Raw genomic sequence first — 3420 nt, 5'->3', positions numbered from 1 at the left:
CTTCCTTCAGTTAACATCTGGTTCCTCATTGTTAAGAATTAAACTTTTTGAAGTGCTGTTTATTATAGAGATTTTTTATATGCTAATGATTGATAGTGATTTATAGTGGCCCACTGGGACTATGTGTGAACACCTTCTAATCTCGATAGATCCATTACAAAAACAAATCATTTGTGCTGGATTAAGCATGAGGCATTTCCGTCCATATTGTAATGATATCTCATGTGGAAATCTAAGTGTAAACATGACCACGGAGATACTGGTTTAATAAACAATTTCATTATACTTTCGAATGTGTCGTCAAAGAGAAACTGGGGGTAAATCCGGGCTGCAGGAGTTTATGAGAAAGTTACTGAAATCACAGTGTGAGCTGAGAGAACGTGATGAGGGAATCAGGGGCAATGTTTCGGACAAAGAAACATGGGGGTTAATAGTTCAAAGAATGAAGTTACATTTGGAAGTAAAGAGACAACCAAAATAAGGGTGAAAGTCTGCAGAGAGAATGGCACAGAAAGTGCTAATACCTAATCTAAATACCGTACTGAACCTAAAAAAGAAGTATTTTCTTGTAATATTCTATCCAACTACAAAGAAAGGATGAATGGCCTCAAAGAGGCAGATTCAGCAAGTAAACCATCAAGTAAACAGGTTTGTCGATATTGCTATTGCTACTGGTTTTCATCCTGAATTCCACAGATGTCTAAAGATATGTGAATGGGGGGAAGTGAGGTTTCATAGTTTTTATAAAATTTTTGAGATGATCTAGATCCAAAAGAAGAAGGTGGCGAGGAGGGTAGGAATTACTGATGTGATTCCATAACTAAGGGGGATTTTAACCAAGAGGTTCAACAAAGACTATCAAGATTATAAGACTCTAGAAAAAGGAGAATCCACAGACTTCTTCCCATCCCCCTTCTCCGTCAGGTTCTTACTAACACAAGACCCAGAAGGCTCCTGGCTCTCACACAGACCTGAGAACCACCTGCCGAAGCCGTTCTTTGGGCTCTCCTTTCAGCAGTGCACTCAACCTACCGATAATTGGCCAAGATCATGGATTCGTGTCAAGGCCAAACATATCTGTCCTCCGTGTCATCTGACAGTGTTGACAGCACCCTGTCTAAAACTCTGTTCTGTTTTCCACATCCTCTGTTTCTGTGGCTCAGTCCTTTGTCCACTTACTTCCACGTTTCCTTAAAAGGAACTTTGCATAACTGATCTTTCCTCCCTTCATACTTTATTCTCCTAAAATATATACATTGTTTTGTCATTATGATGTGTACCAACATTTAATTTCCAAAGTAAGGTAAAAGACAGACCCAGAACTATATAAGAATAAACTTTATTTTTTTATTACAGCAGCTGAAGTCTCTCCATCATAGTCCCGTTTTCTCTCCTCCAGCGTTCCTTCTGTTAGACTCTCACACATGGTGGATTCCTTTACTTTTATCAACCGGTTGTAACTTGTCAGAAACTGTTGATGGTCCTCAGACACAGTTAAAAGGGAAACAGTGAGGGGCTTCACAAAATCCTGTGGGCGAACATGCCGTTTATGTGCCAGTGTTTAAATTATGTTAATATGCCAATATTAAATCAGTTTTGGGTTTCAGAGGAAGCAAATTCATGAGGTTCAACTGATATAGTTACCTTTTGTGGTGAGTGCCATGGAAGTTAACACAATGTTGCAGGCTTACGATGTGCTCCTTGGCAAGGAGGAGTGGGTTTAATATCAGAAAATAGTATCTGTCTTCTGCCTGTTGCTAACTGTAAGAATATGGAATAAATGGTACAGAATTCTCATTCATAAAAACAAAAACAGATTTCCTAAAATGACACTTGACTCTCTATACAGGTTGAATGTTATCGAAAGCTCTTACCTTATGTTGAGGGGATGCTGGGATTATGGCTTTTGGGAATAGCTCTGAGAGTCAAATCAAATAATTAAATGTTTGTTCCAACCTATCATGTCTTGGGCAGGTCTCTCCTTTGCAAGCCTCAGAAAATTATTTCATGAGCACTTCCAGAGTCATAGAATAAAGACCTCGGCAGATTTGCTCCTCTGTCAAGGCAACAAGGACTCTGGAAAAATTGTCAAATTAAACTTTTTCAGAACTCTGAAAATTAACTACAGTTTGTAATAATCCAGGGAACGCATATGCAAACATATTGTCTGAGTCACAGCATGGACAGTGGGCTCTGTGGATTTTCACTTGTCCTATTACTCTACACCACATCCCCAAGTTCTGTGGGAACAGTTAAAAGCAATAGACTCACAATCACAATCACAATAGCTATAAAAAATAGAAAAAATAGACAGATTTGGAGCTTCCTAAAGCCTCATCCTAAGAGAATTACAGTATTTGATCTGTCTGGCGATTTCCTGGAAACTTCCAACCAGAATTTATTTATATTTGACCTGACTCAAAGTACATTCTCTGTGAACAGCCTTTCCCTGGGGCATTTGCAGAAAACAATCAGTGACAATTGTTTAACATTGCATCAGCCAGTGCGGGCAAAAACCTAGGGAAGGAGAGGTACATAAGACGCAAGCAAAGTGTGAGCATGTTCCTGAGAATTAAGAAGAGCATACACTTGTTTGCAACTGGATACGTGCTGAGGAAAAGAACTGTGAAGCCCTTAGGTTCTCACCTCTGGCTGACCTTGAGGTCCTGGGCAAGCAAGAGGTTTAAACTAAGCCATAGTTATAAACCACCTGCCAGAGATGGAAGACATGATATAACACACACACACACACACACACACACACACACACACACACACACAACCCCTCTGCAAAGGCTTGGAGATTTATTGGGTTGAGTTATTTAAACAAATCTCCGTCCAATTATGACATTGCTGCTAGGGTAAGAGAGCAGAGACCTCAGTGATCACAGACACTGTGAAGAATACAAAGAATTCAAATTTTATAACCTTAATTCAGAATGGTCACTAAACCAAACAGCAAGAACAACCAGAAAATGCACTGCCACCACCACCACCACCACACCTAGGAATGGAGAGGGATCTGATTTGGGGAATTACCACGTTATAATATTTAAAATGTCCAGTAGAGGGGCACCTGGGTGGCTCAGTCAGCAAAGCATCTGCCTTTGGTTCCTGTCATGATCTCAGGGTCCTGGGATCAAGACTTGTATTGGGCTCCCTGCTCAGTGGGGGGTCTGCTTCTCCCTCTGCCTCTTCCCCCAGCTCGTGCATTCTCTCTCTCTAATAAGTAAATAAAATCTTAAAAAAATAAATAAAATGTCCAGTTTAAAAAGAGAGAGAAAGGGAAAAAGAGAAAAAGAAAAATGCAAGAAAGACTATTCCCAATACAGAAAAGTATGGCACATATATGAAAAAAGATGCCATCAATAAGAACTCTCCCTGAGAAGCCCAGATGTTGGGCACTAGACAAAGACTTAC

The 3420-nt window shown here is 40.0% G+C and overlaps 1 long non-coding RNA gene across 1 annotated transcript; it reads right to left on the bottom strand.

The window, feature by feature from the left end:
- Positions 1 to 1323: 1323 nt before the first annotated feature.
- On the bottom strand, positions 1324 to 1731 carry LOC132015133 (uncharacterized). The gene is made up of 2 exons (XR_009403554.1): positions 1645 to 1731; positions 1324 to 1528 (listed from the first exon to the last, which is right to left on the bottom strand). It is a non-coding gene; the product is annotated as an uncharacterized LOC132015133 (long non-coding RNA).
- Positions 1732 to 3420: the final 1689 nt, after the last annotated feature.

The sequence above is a fragment of the Mustela nigripes genome, chromosome 4 (assembly GCF_022355385.1).
Source record: "Mustela nigripes isolate SB6536 chromosome 4, MUSNIG.SB6536, whole genome shotgun sequence".
In the NCBI taxonomy this organism is placed as follows: Eukaryota; Metazoa; Chordata; class Mammalia; order Carnivora; family Mustelidae; genus Mustela; species Mustela nigripes.
This window is presented reverse-complemented; position numbering and strand designations above follow the sequence as displayed.